Raw genomic sequence first — 19,511 nt, 5'->3', positions numbered from 1 at the left:
CGACGGCAAACAACAACATCGCCCATTGTAGCCCTGTGTAAGTACATGGAAAGCCAATGTTAACTACAATAGTGTTAACATCCACAAAAAATGGCAAATGGTAATAAAACGGCAGCATCTGTAGTGATATCTTCATTGCGAAAGAGTAGCACGGTAGCAAAGGGACGGATTAAAAAATGGATAGAATTGTTTACTGCAACAGACAACCTAGTATAGCCATTGAAACTGGTACTGATAGAAATGAAATTGTCGAGTTAAACATCGCAAGGCAGGTGCTACTAGAGCAGAGAATGGCCCCGTTGTCTATTAAAAGGTAGGGAAAATAGATAAGACGGGCTAGGCGTGTTTACTACAACATGGTTAATACATGAACCGTACAAAACATGGCCATTGCAACTAGTATTGGTAAGATTCAACTAGTGAGTTCGTACTTGGTAAGTCCTGAGGGGTAGTGGCTGGGGCACTTCATATGGACAAGAGCCCGCCCCAAGTTGGCCGCAACAGAGGCGAGGTGTTCCTCTGGATCGAAGAGTGGATCAGTGTCGCCGACATGTGTACCTACAAGAAGCAAGTAAATGTTAGAAGCCAAACTACAATTGCACAAATGATGTAAAATACTGTAAGACATGAGATGCAGCTAACCTCGACAGCAAACAACAACATCGCCTGTTATGGCCCTGCGTAAGTACATGGAAAGGCATGTTAAGTACAACAGGGTTAGCATCCACTAAAAATAGCAAATGGGCAGCATCTCTAGTATATCTTCATTGCGGAGAGCAGAACGGTAGCAAAGGGATAGATTAAAAAATGGATACAACTGTTAATTGCAACAGGCTTAACATCATCCTAAGTCATGTTTTGTAAGTTTGTAGCCATTGAAATACAATTGTTTAAAAATGGATACAACTGTTAATTGCAACATGCTTAATAGCCATTGAAACCGGTACTGATAAAAATGCAATTGGCAGAGTTAAACATCGCAAGGCAGGTGCTGCCAAAGCAGAGAATGGCCCAGTTGTCTATAAAAAGGTAGGGAAAATAGCTAAAACGTGTTAGGCATGTTTACTACAACATGCTTAACACATTGACCGTACAAATCATATCCATTAATTGCAAATGGTATTGGTAAGATTGAACTGGTGAGTTCATACTTGGTAAGTCCTAAGAGGTAGTTGCTGGGGCACTTCATCTTGGCCAGAGCCCGCCCAAAGTCAGCGGCGGCGGAGGTGAGCTGTTCCTCCGGGTCGAAGCATGGATCAGTGCTGCTGACATGCGTACCTACAGGCAACCAGTAAATGTTAGAAGTTAAACTGCAATTGCACAAATGATGTGAAATACTGTAATACATGGGATGCAGCTAACCTCGATGGCAAACAACATCATCGCCTGTTATGACCCTGCGTAAGTACATGAACATGCATGTTAAGTACAACAACGTTAGCATCCACCAAAAATAGCAAATAGGCAGCATCTCTAGTGATATCCTGAGTCATGTATTGTAAGTTTGTTGCTGGTATTGGTGAAACTGAGCTAGACAATTAATACTTGAACATCACACAGTGTGCAGTACTGAAATAAACAAGGCACGAACATGCTTAATACATCAACCATACATAACATAACCATTGCAAGTGGTAGTGGTAAGATTGAGCTGGTTAGATCATACCTGGTAAGCCCTGAGAGGTAGTTGCTGGGGCACTTCATCTAGGCCAGAGCCTTCACCAAGTCGGCAGCGGCGGAGGCGGGTGTTCCTCTGGGTCAACACGCACAGCGGCCATCGTGCCATTGACCGCCATCAGCTCCTCGACCTCCACGTGATATGTGGTTGGGCTTGCGCGTTGATGCTCTGGAGGTAGGGGCGGTGGGGATTTGGAGGCATGAGGATGTTTCGCAGGCGCCATTTAAGCAATCAGGCCGGGGCCATGATAGAGATCGGTGGGTTACTTGACTGGATCGACGATGCTCGGGCAGAATGTAGATGTGGTTGAAGCTGTGGTTGTGGTGGCGGCGGTTTGAGCTACCGATAGGGGGGAGGGGGGAGATACTGAGGAAATTTGATGGGTGGGGATGTGGTGGGAGGTATAAATTCTGAAATCGCGCGCCTAATGAAAATTTCGCTGTGAAACTTGAAACTTGGGCGGGGGAAACACACAACACAGACGAAGCGCATAAAATACTCGTGTGCGAGAAAAGAGAAAACTGGCAGATCCCGTCTCCAAAAAAATGTACACGTGTAGTTGATTTTTTCGGTCAATGGTACGCTTGGTTTATTAGGAAACATCGCACAGGTAACTGACAAATGGATCATTAACGCAAAAAAACGCACACGGGTACGCCATAGAAACCGTATGTTTTGTGATCTTCTAATAATTCTTGTATCTATCAACATCTCCAACCGCACCTAATTTCAAAAATCTCTTTCATTGTATCAGGATTATTCAATGTAGTTGAACGAAGCAAGGTGATACCCGATGAGCAATCATCGGTTTATGAAATGCAATCAAGTGTCAACCTGCCTCGCTCGCATAGCCAGATTTGATCCTATGCAACAAGAGAGAAGCTTGCTGCCATCCACCGGCGCATCAATTTAAGCCAGGGTGCGGCCAACTCACGCGGCGAGGTGGGACTAAAAACCAGCTACGGCCAGCTCTAGTCTCTGGTGGCTGCGGGCAGACGTTTTGGGAGTATTTAGGGCCGGGGTGCAGCTACAAAACTTCAGTGAACACATGCTAATGAACGCTCGAAGCCCTCAAAGGATGCGCTTAGCAACATTGTACGTTAATAATAGATAGTACCAACTTAAAGTACTACTGGTAATTTGCTCTAAAACTAGTACGTATGTAGTACTGGTAGATGCTCGTAATTAATTATACAACTTACGGGCGACACATGCACTAACTAGTTCTCACATGCTGCCACCGGGCATGCTGGCCAGACGCCGTCGTTCTCCTTCCCCGCCTTGTAGGCGGCAGCCCACCGTGCTTCGATCTCCGTCGAGCTCTCCTCAGCATGGTGTGCGGCCTCTTGTTTCTTGCGGCGGCGGGACTCTCTTTTCTTGACTGCTTTCTGCCTTTTCTGCTCCTTCTGTGCGGCTTTGGCCGCCTCTAGATCCACCCCCATTCGGCCATGGCAGCAACCAAGTCCGCCCACGTACTTGTGCGGCCGCCGGAGGTGATGAACTTGGCACGGCGAGATGCCATCGCTTCCTTACTATGTGCGCGGTCGCGGGCGGCGAGGAACGCGGCGTGGCGGGATGCCATCGCTTCCTTACCAGTTACTGTGCGCCGCGGTGCCATTAATGACGCTTGGAGAGAGATCTGGGACGGAGTGGCCGGACAGCCGTACGGTGCGGTGGTTTTTAAGAGCTCAACGACAAACGACGCAGGAAATTTGGCTTCCCTTACAATTTTGCTCGTTCATTATCGCACACGATTCATCTCCGTCGCCTCTGGCAACAATGTGCGCTGAGCCTATTATGTGTTGCGTTATGATTGGCCGAAACCCCAGCCACACGGATCCCGCGTGTGCACCGTAGGATGCACCATGATCGAACGACAATCCACGTCCCTCACATCACACCCGTGCAGCTATAGCTGGATTGGATTTATATGCGCTAAATTCCTAGAAAATGCACATAATCTCCTAAATATGGTAAATGAGCTCGAAAAATGCCAAATTTGAACACGGTGATTGATGTCTACTACACAACCTTCTTCTTGTAGACGTTGTTGGGCCTCCAAGTGCAGAGGTTTGTAGGACAGTAGCAAATTTCCCTCAAGTGGATGACCTAAGGTTTATCAATCCGTGGGAGGCATAGGATGAAGATGGTCTCTCTCAAACAACCCTGCAACCAAATAACAAAGAGTCTCTTGTGTCCCCAACACACCCAATACAATGGTAAATTGTATAGGTGCACTAGTTCGGCGAAGAGATGGTGATACAAGTGCAATATGGATGATAGATATAGGTTTTTGTAATCTGAAAATACAAAAACAGCAAGGTAACTAATGATAAAAGTGAGCGTAAACGGTATTGCAATGCTAGGAAACAAGGCCTAGGGTTCATACTTTCACTAGTGCAAGTTCTCTCAACAATAATAACATAATTGGATCATATAACTATCCCTCAACATGCAACAAAGAGTCACTCCAAAGTCACTAATAGCGGAGAACAAACGAAGAGATTATTGTAGGGTACGAAACCACCTCAAAGTTATCCTTTCTAATCAATCTATTCAAGAGTCCGTAGTAAAATAACACGAAGCTATTCTTTCCGTTCGATCTATCATAGAGTTCGTACTAGAATAACACCTTAAGACACAAATCAACCAAAACCCTAATGTCACCTAGATACTCCAATGTCACCTCAAGTATCCGTGGGTATGATTATACGATATGCATCACACAATCTCAGATTCATCTATTCAAACCAACACAAAGTACTTCAAAGAGTGCCCCAAAGTTTCTACCGGAGAGTCAAGGCGAAAACGTGTGCCAACCCCTATGCATAAGTTCATGAGGTCACGGAACCCGCAAGTTGATCACCAAAACGTACATCAAGTGAATCACGTGATATCCCATTGTCACCACAGATACCTACATGCAAGACATACATCAAGTGTTCTCAAATCCTTAAAGACTCAATCCGATAAAATAACTTCAAAGGGAAAATTCAATCCATTACAAGAGAGTAGAGGGGGAGAAGCATCATAAGATCCAACAATAATAGCAAAGCTCGCGATACATCAAGATCGTATCACCTCAAGAACACGAGAGAGAGAAAGATCAAACACATAGCTACTGGTACATACCCTCAGCCCCAAGGGTGAACTACTCCCTCCTCGTCATGGAGATTGCCGGGATGATGAAGATGGCCACCGGTGAGGGATCCCCCCTCCGGCAGGGTGCCGGAACAGGGTCCCAATTGGTTGTTGGTGGCTACAGAGGCTTGCGGCGGCGGAACTCCTGATCTATTCTGCTCCTTGATGTTTTTAGGGTATATGGACATATATAGGCAAAAGAAGTCGGTAAGGGGAGCCACGAGGGGCCCACGAGGGTGGGGGCGCGCCCAGGGGGCAGGCGCGCCTCCCTGCCTCGTGGCTACCTCGAAGCTTCCCTGACTTCAACTCCAAGTCTCCTGGATCACGTTCGTTCCAAAAATCACGCTCCCGAAGGTTTCATTCCGTTTGGACTCCGTTTGATATTCCTTTTTTGCGAAACACTGAAACAAGGGAAAAAAACAGAAACTGGCACTGGGCTCTAGGTCAATAGGTTAGTCCCAAAAATAATATAAAAGTGCATAGTAAAGCCCATTAAACATCCAAGATGGATAATATAATAGCATGAATACTTCATAAATTATAGATACGTTGGAGACGTATCAGTGATTTGCAGGGTGTATGTTCATCGTAGAAAAAAAAACTCAAGGGCAAAGAGCGAAGAAAATTTGGATTCCCCTTCAATCTTGGCGATTTCCCTCTCAAAAGCATGGAACTTCCTCGGTGATGGTTCGATTTATGAAGGTCGTGCTTGAAGACATAAGCCAAACCTTCTCAAATTTTTACGAGGGCATGGTGAGGCCATACCATGGCACAATGCCAAGCGTCATGTTTTTCAAGCATTTATTTCATTTTTCTATAGTTGAAAACCCAATAAACGAACGTTTGTGGTTGGCTATTGCCACACATTTCATCGAAATATCTGCCCATTCCTGATAAAAGGCATGAGAATTTACTAAATGGCACGAGCATGGTTTTCCAGGCCGTTCTTGTGCACCCTTTCATGCACCGATTGTTTGAACTTGAATTATGTGCATTAATGCCTAGAAAATGCACATAATCCCCTAAATATGGCAAATGATCCTGGAAAAGTGTCAAATTTGAACACGGTGATTTGCAGGGTGTATGTTCATCATAGAAAAAAACTCATGCACAAAGGACACAGGAAATTTGGATTCCCCTTCAATCTTGGTGATTTCCCCCTCGAAACCATGAAACTTCCTCGGTGATGGTTCGATTTATGAAACGCATGCATGACAACATAAGGAAAACATTCTCAAATTTTTACCACGGCACGGTGAGGCCATACCATGGCACCACGCCAGGCGTCATGTTTTCCAAGCATGTATTTCATTTTTCTATAGTTCTTAACCCAGTAAACGACGCGTTTGTGGTTGACTATTGCCACACATTTCCTTGCAATCTCTGCCCATTCCTTGTAAAAGGCATGAGAATTTACTAAATATCACGAGCATGGTTTTCCAAACCGTTCTTGTGCACCTTTTCATGCACCGATTGTTCGAATTTGAATTATGTGCATTAATGCCTAGTAAATGCACATAACCCCCTAAATATGGTATATGAATCCGGGAAAATGCCAAATTTGAACACGTTGCATTGGAGGGGGTATGTTGATCGTTGGAATTAAACTGAATGACAAACTAGGACGGAAATTTAGATTCCCTTTCAACCTTGGTGATTTCCCCCTCGAAACCATGAAACTTCCTCGGTGATGGTTCGATTTATGAAGGGCGTGCATGACGACATAAAACCAAACCTTCTCAGCTTTTTACCAGGGCATGGTGAAGCCATACCATGGCATCATGCCAGGCATCATGTTTTTCAAGCACGTATTTCATTTTTCTATAGTTGCTAAAACCCAGTAAACGACGCGTTTGTGATTGACTATTGCCACACATTCTCTTGAAATCTCTGCCCATTCCTTGTAGAATTCATGAGAATTTACTAAATACCACGAGCATGGTTTTCCAGACCGTTCTTGTGCACTATTTCATGCACCGATTGTTCGAAATTGAATTATGTGGATTAATGCCTATAAAATGCACATAATCCCCTAAATATGGTAAATGAGCCCGGGAAAATGCCAAATTTGAACATGTTGCATTGGATGGGGTATGTTGATTGTAGAAAAAAACTGAATGACAAACTAGGAAGGAAATTTGGATTCCCGACCCCTTGAATCTTGGTGATTTCCCCCTCGAAACCATGAAATTTCTTCGGTGATGGTTCGATTTATGAAGGGCATGCACGACGACATAAGCCAACCCTTTTCAAATTTTTACCAGGGCATGGTGAGGCCATACCATGGCACCATGCCAGCCATCATGTTTTTCAAGCATGTATTTCATTTCTCTACAATTGAAAAACCAATAAACGACATGTTTGTCGTTGACCATTGCCACACATTTCCTTGAAATCTCTGCCCATTCCTTGTAAAAGGCATGAGAATTTGCTAAATAGAATGAGCATGGTTTTCCAGACCGTTCTTGTGCACCTTTTCATGCACCAATTGTTCGAATTTAATTATGTGGATTAATGCCTATAAAATGCACATAATCCCCTAAATATGGTAAATGAGCCCGGAAAAATGCCAGATTTAACATGTTGCATTGGAGGGGGTATGTTGATTGTAGAAAAAACTAAATGACAAACTAGGAAGGAAATTTGCATTCCCGACCCCTTCAATCTTGGTGATTTCCCCCTCGAAACCAACAAACTTCTTCGGTGATGGTTCGATTTATGAAGGGCGTGCACGACGACATAGGCCAAACCTTCTCAATTTTTTACCAGGGCATTGTGAGGCCATACCATGGCACCATGCCAGCCGTCATGTTTTTCAAGCATGTATTTCATTTTTCTACAGTTGAAAAACCAATGAACGACATGTTTGTGGTTGACTATTGCCACACATTTCCTTGAAATCTCTGCCCATTCCTTGTAAAAGGCATGAGAATTCACTAAATAGCACGAGCATGGTTTTCCAGAGCGTTCTCGTGCACCTTTTCATGCACCGATTGTTTGAATTTGAATTATGTGCATTAATGCCTAGAAAATGCACATAATCCCCTAAATATGGTAAATGAACCCGGGAAAATGCCAAATTTGAACACGTTGCATTGGAGGGGGTATGTTGATCGTTGGAAAAAAACTGAATGACAAACTAGGACAGAAATTTGGATTCCCTTTCAATCTTGGTGATTTCCCCCTCGAAACCATGAAACTTCCTCGGTGATGATTCGATTTATGAAGGGCGTGCATGACGACATAAACCAAACCTTCTCAGCTTTTTACCAGGGCACGGTGAGGCCATACCATGGCACCATGCCAGGCGTCATGTTTTTCAAGCACATATTTCATTTTTCTAGTTGATAACCCAGTAAACGACGCATTTGTGGTTGACTATTGCCACACATTCCCTTGAAATCTCTACCCATTCCTTGTAAAAGTCATGAGAATTTACTAAATACCACGAGCATGGTTTTCCAGACCGTTCTTGTGCACCCTTTCATGCACCGATTGTTCAAATTTGAATTATGTGGATTAGTGCCTATAAAATGCACATAATCCCCTAAATATGATAAATGAGCCCGGAAAAATGACAAATTTGAACATGTAGCATTGGAGGGGGTATGTTGATTGTAGAAAAAAACTGAATGACAAACTAGGAAGGAAATTGAGATTCCCGGCCCCTTCAATCTTGGTGATTTCCCCCTCGAAACCATGAAACTTCCTCGGTGATGGTTCGATTTATGAAGGGCGTGCACGACGACATAAGCCAAACCTTCTCAAATTTTTACCAGGGCATGGTGAGGCCATACCATGGCACCATGTCAGCCATCATGTTTTTCAAGCATGTATTTCATTTTTCTATAGTTGAAAAACTAATAAACGACGTGTTTTTGGTTGACTATTGCCACACATTCCCTTGAAATCTCTGCCCATTCCTTTTAAAAGGCATGAGAATTTACTAAATAGCACGAGCATGCTTTTCCATACCGTTCTCGTGCACCTTTTCATGCACCGATTGTTTAAATTTGAATTATGTGCATTAATGCCTAGAAATGAACATAATCCCCTAAATATGGTAAATGAACCCGAAAAAGTGCCAAGTTTGAACACGGTGATTTGCAGGGTTTATGTTCATCGTAGAAAAAAACTCATGGACAAAGGACAAAGGAATTTGGATTCCCCTTCAATCTTGGTGATTTGCTATCGCACACGATTCATCTCTGTCGCCTCTGCGAACCGTGTATGTTCACCCACACATGCAAAAGGAAAAAAGAAAACCCTCGCCCACTTCGTCCCCACCCACTCGCCACGGACTCCTCCGCAACTTTGACCTCATCAACTTCTATTGCAGCGGCCACCCTAAGCTCGATGGCTGTCGTCGGCGGGCGGAGGTTGTGCTCCAAATAGCACGGGATTTCGCCTCTACCGCTTGTCGCCGCCTATCTGCACCAACTTGCATCGACATTCTAGACTCTGGTTGATTGGGATTTTCTACGGGATTGGGCTGGGAATTTTTCTCATGGAGAAGGTAATCAATTTAGCAAAATATTCACTCATCTCTTATCGCAGTCCGTCCGTCGTTGTTAATTAACAGGTGGAAATCGCTGTGAATTCATTTTTCTTCTAGCTGATTCGAGGGTTTTCATTCATGTGTCCACAGTGCAAGCAAAAATTGGGCAAGTGCGGTCGCGGCCAGTCGGAAAGGAAGTTCTATCTCACCAGTCCGGATGATTTCAGGGAGCGCTCAGTATGTTCAATCTCACCCTACCACAGTCGGCATGGCCTAAATTTGTGAACATATACCGTCTATTGCTAGATTTGGATAAAAGGTACGGTGCCACGTGCAGCCTAGATGTCGAAGCCGATTTTCCCTATATTAGGCAAATTTATGATGTATTGTTCATTCAGTTACTCTCATATTTGCATCAAATCTTTGTTACATTATCTATTTTAATTATATATTCTTAATTTTCATTTCAAGAAGTACATCCCTTGCTTTGCAAGAACAGGAGTAGAAGGAAATCTTCGGCTTTACTTTGTTGATGACTCCATGGATGTCATATTGACAACGCAGCATGGATTTACAATGACAGTTAGCATAAAAATTGATAAATATGGTCACTCCTATTTTGATGCGGACCTTTGGAGAAAAATTTCTAAGTGTTATGAACTGAAAGCTGGCAATAAAATTCTAGTGCGTGCACCACAACCTGGTATAATTAACATGGATGTTTACTTCCCCGACGTCATCAGCTGATCAAAGTCTGATAAGGGTTAGTGTCCTTTCAACTTTCTCCATGCTGGCATATTACTTAGCAAAATCGGGGCATTTGTTCTCACTAATTGATCACTATTTAAGCAACCAATTGTGATTTCATTTTTTGACTCCATTCCTAGGCAGTAACAAATTCTATTTACCAATTTATGCGCACTATATATTCTTCTGCCATGTTCTGAATAAATAATACCTTTCCACCTTTTAAGCAGGATATGTTGGATGCATACTTAACGATCTATATGTTACTAAGCGTACCAAATTTCACTCGAAGGACTTGAAGCATGTCATAAAATTTGTTGATAATCTGACAGAGATAGCACATCTTATGAACGCTGGATTTTGGATGGGATTAATTATACATATGTGCACACATTGAACAAGAACAATTGTGTGCACAAAACGCTGGTACAAAGTCTTATTTTTATGTTGATGCTCATAAACTATATATATCTTCAACGATATGTTACAATTGGTTTTTATTCTACATTTCAACAGAAATTGCCCGTTGTAGCTGTTCCTGGATCGATTTCCCTGTGTGGCCGAATTACACTTGTGCCTGCTAATAATGCCAAAGTGATTGCAAGGTACTGCATTTCCCATAGAAATGGAACCATTCAAATTAACAAGTTCTCGCTTATCGTGGCAATGCACCCATATTGGAAAATTGGAGACACTGTTCTACTCATGCTCTACCAAGGCACATGAGGGTTCTTCCTTTTCATTGACGAGATGCCGAGTCGCCATGATCAAGCGGCTTCTAGTGGATAGTTGTGGTTGTTGGCCCTCAGCCTCTTAAAATGTGCTAGCTGCTACTATGTTAAGTATGTAGATATGGACCATATGGTTGTTGGCCCTCAGCCTCTTAAAATGTGATAGTTGTTACTATATTAAGTATGTAGATATGGACCATATTGTTGTCAAAACCGTGTTACAAAGATCCTCCTTTTGTCGAATAGTGTAACCACTATATATATGTTACTCAAATCCTGTTAGCCAAGTTCTTAAATTTTCATGGAAACTATTAGTATCGTACACAGTTCATTGAGTTTAAGTGTGTGCCCGGTAGAGCGGTAGAGTAGAGGACGTCCATATTTTGGACGTGGCGATCAACAATGATGTCCAAAAAGCATTTGCATATTAATTGTCCGTATTGCAAATTCACACACGTGTTAACATAAGGAAACATATGTGTAACTTACTAATGATCGCACACGAGTACTTCAGACGCATCATGTGTAATACTCCTAGCCACCGCAAGCAACTAGTTTGCATTTTTCAAAGTTTTTTGTACACACAGAATCACACACGAATTAACTATAGTAACCGTCTATGTTATAATTTCTCATCGCAAACAGTTCACCCGAGTGGGCTGTTAGCCGCGTATCACACACATCTTGTTTACACGACTCGTTTGTGTTCTTTTGGCTCATGGCAAATAGTTCATCTATGTGAACTGTATGCCGCATATCACACACATCTTGTTAAGTTGAATCATTTCTGTAGTGTTTCCTAATCAAAAACATTTCGTCCTAGTGAACCGTATGCCGTGTATCACACACACCTTGATTTGGCTAACCGTTTCTGTTGTACTCCCTAATAGCAAACAGTTCAAGTGAGCGAACTGTATGCCGTATATAACACACACCTTGACATGGCTGCCTGTTTCTGTTGTACTATCTCATCGCAATTAGTTCGTACGGATCAACCGGATGCCCTGCATCACACACGCAACTAAAGTATGAATTGTGTTTGATGTCTCTGCCATCGCAAACGTTTTGCATCTTTTTCGACGGTTTTTCTACATCACCATTTGCGATTAATGCATCGCACACAGTTTCGTCAAAGGGTCTCTAATCGTAGTGTCGCGTTAGCAGCATCCTGCATTAGTACAAGCAACACTATGTAAACGGTACCTGCACACAAAGAACAAATACTTGCAACCCGATGCTTATAAGGGGTTGTCAATCCCTTTTTTGGGTAACGGCGCCAGAAATTGTCCAGTTGACGGGATAAAATTGTGATAGATTGGATAAATAGATCTTGATAAAATGCAAAATAAAATAAATAATAAAAAGTGCAGCAATGTATATTTGGGTTTTTGGAATAATAGATCTGAAAAGAGAAGTAAATAAAAATATATCTCAAAGCAAATATGATAAAGAATAGACCCGGGGGCCGTAGATTTCACTAGTGGCTTCTCTCAAGAAATAGCACACGGTGGGTAAACAAATTATTGTTGGGCAATTGATAGAACCTCAAATAATTATGACGATATCCAGGCAATGATCAATATATAGGCATCACGTCCAAGATTAGTAGACCGACTCCTGCCTGCATCTACTACTATTACTCCACACATCGACCGCTATCCATCATGCATCTAGTGTATTAAGTTCATGGAAACGGAATTTGCAATAAGAACGATGACATGATGTAGACGATATCTATTCATGTAGGAATAGCCCCCATCTTGTTATCCTTAATAGCAGCGATACATGCGTGTCTATCTGCCCCTTCTGTCATTGGGAAAGAACACCGCACGATCGAACCCATCACAAAGGACCTCTTCCCATGGCAAGAAAAATTGATCTAGTTGGCCTAACTAAACCAAAGATTCAAAGAAGAAATACGAGGCTATCAGTAATCATGCATAAAAGAGATCAAAGAACTCAAATAACTTTCATGGGTAAATAGATCTGGTCATAAACTCAAAGTTCATCGGATCCCAACAAACACACCGCAAAAAGAGTTACATCAAATAGATCTCCAAGAGACCATTGTATTGAGAATCAAAAGAGAGAGAGAGGAAGCCATCTAGCTACTAACTACGGACCCGTAGGTCTAGAATGAACTACTCACGCATCATCAGAGAGGCACCAATGAGGATGGTGAACCCCTCCGTGATGGTGTCTAGATTGGATCTGGTGGTTCTCGAACTTGCGGCGGCTGGAATTGTGTCTCGTCGACTCCTCTAGGGTTTTGGATTTTTGGGGTATTTATAGGCAAAGAGCGGTGCTGGAGGTGGCCGAGGTGGGCACAACCCACCAAGGCGCGCCTGGGCCCCCAGGCGTGCCCTGGTGGGTTGTGGTCCCCTCGGAGCCCCCTTTGGTACTTCTTTGGCCCAACAGGTGTCTTCTGGTCAAGAAAAATTCTCCAAAAAGTTTCGCTGCATTTGGACTCCATTTGGTACTGATATTCTGCGAAGGAAAAAACAAGCAAAAAACATCAACTGGCACTGGGCACTATGTCAATAGGTTAGTCCCAAAAAATGATATAAAGTTGCTATAAAATGATTGTAAAACATCCAAGAATGATAATATAACAGCATGGAACAAGCAAAAATTATAGATACATTGGAGACGTATCAGCATCCCCAAGCTTAATTCCTACTCGTCCTCGAGTAGGTAAATGATAAAAACAGAATTTTTGATGTGGAATGTGTTGGAAATATGCCCTAGAGGCAATAATAAATGGTTATTATTATATTTCTTTGTTCATGGTAATTGTCTATTGTTCATGCTATAATTGTATAGTCCGGAAATCGTAATACATGTGTGAATACATAGACTACAACGTGTCCCTAGTAAGCCTCTAGTTGACTAGCTCGTTGATCAACAGATAGTCATGGTTTCCTGACTATGGACATTGGATGTCATTGATAACGGGATCACATCATTAGGAGAATGATGTGATGGACAAGACCCAATCCTAAGCATAGCATAAAAGATCGTGTAGTTTCGTTTGCTAGAGCTTTTCCAATGTCAAGTATCTTTTCCTTAGACCATGAGATCGTGCAACTCCCGGATACCGTAGGAGTGCTTTGGGTGTGCCAAACGTCACAACGTAACTGGGTGACTATAAAGGTGCATTACGGGTATCTCCGAAAGTGTCTGTTGGGTTGGCACGGATCGAGACTGGGATTTGTCACTCCGTGTGACGGAGAGGTATCTCTGGGCCCACTCGGTAATGCATCATCATAATGAGCTCAATGTGACTAAGGCGTTAGTCACGGGATCATGCATTGCGGTACGAGTAAAGAGACTTGCCGGTAACGAGATTGAACAAGGTATTGGGATACCGACGATCGAATCTCGGGCAAGTAACATACCGATTGACAAAGGGAATTGCATACGGGATTGACTGAATCCTCGACACCGTGGTTCATCCGATGAGATCATCGTGGAACATGTGGGAGCCAACATGGGTATCCAGATCCCGCTGTTGGTTATTGACCGGAGAGGCGTCTCGGTCATGTCTGCATGTCTCCCGAACCCGTAGGGTCTACACACTTAAGGTCCGGTGACGCTAGGGTTGTAGAGATATATGTATGCGGAAACCCAAAAGTTGTTCGGAGTCCCGGATGAGATCCCGGATGTCACGAGAGGTTCTGGAATGGTCCGGAGGTGAAGAATTATATATAGGAAGTCCAGTTTCGGCCACCGGGAAAGTTTTGGGGGTTACCGGTATTGTACCGGGACCACCGGAAGGGTCCCGGGGGTCCACCGGGTGGGGCCACCTATCCCGGAGGGCCCCGTGGGCTGAAAGTGGAAGGTAACCAGCCCTTAGTGGGCTGGGGCGCCCCCCTTGGGCCTCCCCCATGCGCCTAGGGTTGGGAACCCTAGGGGGGGAGTTCCCCCTTGCCTTGGGGGGCAAGGCACCCCTTCCCCCCTTGTGGCCGCCGCCCCTCCTTGGGGCCGGCACCCCCCCAGGGGGCCTATATAAAGGGGGGGAGGGAGGGCAGCAACCTACAGCCTTGGGCGCCTCCCCCCTGCAACACCTCTCTCTCTCTCGCAGAAGCTTGGCGAAGCCCTGCCGGAGACCCGCTACATCCACCACCACGCCGTCGTGCTGTTGGATCTCCATCAACCTCTCCTCCCCCCTTGCTGGATCAAGAAGGAGGAGACGTCGCTGCACCGTACGTGTGTTGAACGCGGAGGTGCCGTCCGTTCGGCACTCGGTCATCGGTGATTTGGATCACGGCGAGTACGACTCCGTCATCCACGTTCATTGGAACGCTTCCGCTCGCGATCTACAAGGGTATGTAGATGCACTCCTTTCCCCTCGTTGCTAGTAGACCCCATAGATGCATCTTGGTGAGCGTAGGAAAATTTTAAATTATGCTACGATTCCCAACAGAATGTTGCCTAACATGTTCATCACATATTCTTTCCTTTTATAGCATGGACATTTGTACTTGAATATGATTCAAAGCAATAGTCTAGTTTTGACATGAAGATTTCAATACTCAAGCATATCAACAAGCAACTACGTCTTTCAAAATATCAACACTAAAGAAAGTTATCCCCAGCCCATCATGCTCAATCATTGATCCATTCATGAAACACACTCGCATATCAGCTACATCCAATGCTCAAGTACGATCATAGTACCCCTTAGTTGGTGCTTTATAAGAGAAGATGTAGTCTCAAATAAAAAATAAAAATTGCATAAAGTAAATAGATAGGACCTTCGCAGAGGGAAGTAGGGATTTGTAGAGGTGCCAGAGCTCAAAGATAAAAAAAATTGAGAGGCATACTTTTCCCGTCATTGAAAATGACCGAGTAATTCCCAACACTTTCCATGCTAGATATATCATAGGTGGTTCCCAAACAAAAAATAATTTTTATTCCTTGTTCCACCATTATTTCACAATCTATGGCTAGTCGTATATCACACACATCTTGATATATTGAACCATTTCTGTTCTCTTGTCTCAACGCAAACAGTTCATCCGAGTGAACCGCATGCCGTATATCGCACATACCTTGATCTGGCTGACCGTTTATTTTGTGTTGCCTAATCACAAACAGTTCATCTGAGTGAACCGTAAGCCGTATATCGCACCCACCTTCATCTGGCTGCCCGTTTCTTTTGTTCTGCCACATCGCAAATAGTTAATTGAACTGAACCGTATGCCCAACATCGCACACGCAACTATAATCTGAACCATGTTTGATGCATCCTCCATCGCAAACGTTTTGCACCTTTTTTGACGGTTTTTTACACCACCGTTTGCGATCAATGCATCGCACACAGTTTCGTCGAAGGGTCTCTGATCGTAGTGTCGCGTTAGCAGCAACCTGCAGTAGTGACCCATCCTCTTCTTCTTCCTCCAGAAAAAATAACTCCATAGCTCAAACTCGTGTTCTTGCTCATCTTGCTGCCATTTTCGATCTCCTTGCTCAAAGCTCCATTCACAAAACTGCTTTGGGGGATTGTTCTTCGGTATGTGACTCCTCCAATGGTCCAATTAGTTTTTGTTCTAGTGCTTTATTCATTGCAAATTTTTGCTGCTGTGGTGACCATGTTCTTGAGCTTTCATGTCAAATTTATATGGTCCAAAGTTGTTTTGATGCATGATATAGCTTCTAGGCACTTGTAGGAGTAGTTGCTATCAATTTTGTTGAGTTTGCTTCACTTTTATTTTGAGTCACTAAAAATTTCAGAAATTTTCAGAGGAAGAAAATGTTGAAGAGATTATTGAGAGGCTCCTCGAGCCGAGGTTTGAAGGAAACATAAAATGAGGAGAATGAAAAGCCCAAGTATGATCTTCCTCATGCCGCAGAAATTTGGTCGTGCGAATGGCCATGTGATGCATTCTTACAAGCGGCCAAAATTTATGAGGATTTCTATTATTTGGCTGGGAATGCAGGCATCACCGACTTCCTCCTCGACCGGTATAATCAGTATCTGTTACTCACTAATACTTTCATGCAAAATTTTCACTTCCATGCTAGGAAATCACCACCCACGGCAGACTTTCACTTATATGATGAGTACAAAGAGATGACGCTTTATGACTTTTGTGTGGTTTGCAAATTACCTTATGAAGCTAGCGTCGAGGAACCATGTCCTAGAGATGTGGAAGGCCTTATTCATGAAATCACCGTAGGGGAAGGTAGAGGAGTGTCGGGAGCGAGAGTGTCTAGTATTCATCATCCTACTATACGCTATTACTCTTTATTTGCTGGGAGATGTTTAATTGGTCGTGGAGAGAGTGGAGGCCTTAGTGCCCCCGACCTCGCTATTTTACGGCACGCTTTACATAGAGATAGAACCTACAGTTTGGGCCCTATGGTTGCTAAACGGTTGAGTATGAACCGTACAAAGGGTCCTATTTTCGGAGGCATCTTCCCCTCCCGCCTTGCTAAACACTTTGAGAGACCCATTAGGCACTATGAAAAAGAGGATAAATTGCTACCCACTATATATTTAGATTATGACAGCATGGTAGGACATAAGATTATTAGACATGATGAGGAAAAGAGAATTATTTATAACCTGGTATTTAGCGAGAATACTATTCAGATTATTACCCTGCCTGCACCCATTTTGTTAGATATGCATTCTGGCAGGTACATTGTTTTACCCGCGAACATTCATGCATACTGGGAGGGGACATGATCCCCACCTCCTGAGCCAGAGCCATCACCTGATCCATACCAGGAGTCTATTTATCAGTGGGATCCACATGAGCTCGCTAACCAGTGGAACCCCCAGTTTCCTGTTGGGGAACGTAGTAATTTCAAAAATTTCCCTACGCACACGCAAGATCATGGTGATGCATAGCAAACGAGAGGGGAGAGTGTTGTCCACGTACCCTCGTAGACCGACAGCGGAAGCGTTATCACAACGCGGTTGATGTAGTCGTACGTCTTCACGATCTGACCGATCAAGTACCGAACGTACGACACCTCCAAGTTCTACACACGTTCAGCTCGATGACGTCCCTCGAACTCCGATCCAGCCGAGTGTTGAGGGAGAGTTTCGTCAGCACGACGGCGTGGTGACGATGATGATGTTCCACCGACGCAGGGCTTCACCTAAGCTCCGCGACGGTATTATCGAGGTGTAATCTGGTGGAGGGGGGCACCGCACACGGCTAAAATATCGTATATCAAGTGTGTCTAGAGGTGCTCCCCTGCCCCCGTATATAAAGGAGCAAGGGGGAGGCCGGCTGCCTATGGGCGCGCCAAGGAGAGGGGGGGAGTCCTCCTCCTAGTAGGAGTAGGACTCCCCTTTCCTAGTCCTACTAGGAAAAGAAGGGGGGAAGGAAAGAGAGGGAGAGGGAGAGGGAAAGGGGGCTGCGCCCCCCTCTCCTAGTCCAACTAGGACTCCTCCTGGGAGGGGGCGCACCACCTCCTGGCTGCTGCCCTCTCTCTCCCCTCAAGTCCCACTAAGGCCCAATACTTCCCCGGGGGGTTCCGGTAACCCTCCGGCACTCCGGTTTAATCCGAAACTTCTCCGGAACACTTCCGGTGTCCGAATATAGTCGTCCAATATATCAATCTTTACGTCTCGACCATTTCGAGACTCCTCTTCATGTCCGTGATCACATCCGGGACTCCGAACAACCTTCGGTACATCAAAACATATAAACTCATAATAAAACTGTCATCGTAACTTTAAGCGTGCGGACCCTTTGGGTTCGAGAACTATGTAGACATGACCGAGACACCTCTTCGGTCAATAACCAATAGCGGGACCTGGATGCCCATATTGGCTCCCACATATTCTACGAAGATCTTTATCGGTCAGACCGCATAACAACATACGTTGTTCCCTTTGTCATCGGTATGTTACTTGCCCGAGATTCGATCGTCGGTATCTCGATACCTAGTTCAATCTCGTTACCGGCAAGTCTCTTTACTCGTTCCGTAATACATCATCCCGCAACTAACTCATTAGTCACAATGCTTGCAAGGCTTATAGTGATGTGCATTACCGAGTGGGCCCAGAGATACCTCTCCGACAATCGGAGTGACAAATCCTAATCTCGAAATACGCCAACCCAACAAGTACCTTTGGAGACACCTGTAGAGCACCTTTATAATCACCCATTTACGTTGTGACGTTTGGTAGCACACAAAGTGTTCCTCCGGTAAACGGGAGTTGCATAATCTCATAGTCATAGGAACATGTATAAGTCATGAAGAAAGCAATAGCAACATACTAAACGATCGGGTGCTAAGCTAACGTAATGGGTCATGTCAATCACGTCATTCTCCTAATGAGGTGATCCCGTTAATCAAATGACAACTCATGTCTATGGCTAGGAAACATAACCATCTTTGATTAACGAGCTAGTCAAGCAGAGGCATACTAGTGACACTCTGTTTGTCTATGTATTCACACATGTATTATGTTTCCGGTTAATACAATTCTAGCATGAATAATAAACATTTATCATGATATAAGGAAATATATAATACTTTATTATTGCCTCTAGGGCATATTTCCTTCATTTCCTCCTCAGGGCTCCGGAGTGAACTACTTTGATCCGTGGGCGTAGACCAACTTAGGCCAAAAGCCTATGCTTGGGGGAGTACGCATTTCTCACCGACATTACACTCGGTGCTCATACTTTTTCATTGTAATATCCATGCTAGCTTATTTCTTTTTCCGCTTTCTTCTTGTGTGTTTGAA

The sequence above is a fragment of the Aegilops tauschii genome, chromosome 4 (assembly GCF_002575655.3).
Source record: "Aegilops tauschii subsp. strangulata cultivar AL8/78 chromosome 4, Aet v6.0, whole genome shotgun sequence".
In the NCBI taxonomy this organism is placed as follows: domain Eukaryota; kingdom Viridiplantae; phylum Streptophyta; class Magnoliopsida; order Poales; family Poaceae; genus Aegilops; species Aegilops tauschii.
This window is presented reverse-complemented; position numbering follows the sequence as displayed.